Here is a 415-nt window from a genome sequence, read left to right as displayed (position 1 = left end):
TTAGTATCTTAAGTTTCAATTACATTTCACTTTCACATTCTGTGCAGACTTCTTTATATATATATATATTTGGTTAAAATTGTATGATGTGCTTAAAGCGTGATACATCTAAACCAATTATATACTCCTCTGTTGAAAGAATAATCTAAACCAATTATATACTCCTCTGTTGAAAGAATAATAATTTCTTCTGCCTGATTTCTGTACTAGAGCTGCACAAAATATTAGCAGGACAAGAGCTCATGCTAAAAATACAATACTCACAAATATTAAGAAGCAAAATAGGATTCATATGTACGTATATACCATGCAGCTCATTCCCTATATCAGAAGCGACCAATTTAGCCACCGCCGCCGCCTCCTCCAACGTTGCCTCCGCCAACGGGTGAAAACAAACATGATCCACCACCCCGAA

The sequence above is a fragment of the Asparagus officinalis genome, chromosome 3 (assembly GCF_001876935.1).
Source record: "Asparagus officinalis chromosome 3, Aspof.V1, whole genome shotgun sequence".
Classification (NCBI taxonomy): Eukaryota; Viridiplantae; Streptophyta; class Magnoliopsida; order Asparagales; family Asparagaceae; genus Asparagus; species Asparagus officinalis.
The sequence above is the reverse complement of the archived record's forward strand: the minus strand, read 5'-3'. Positions refer to the sequence as shown.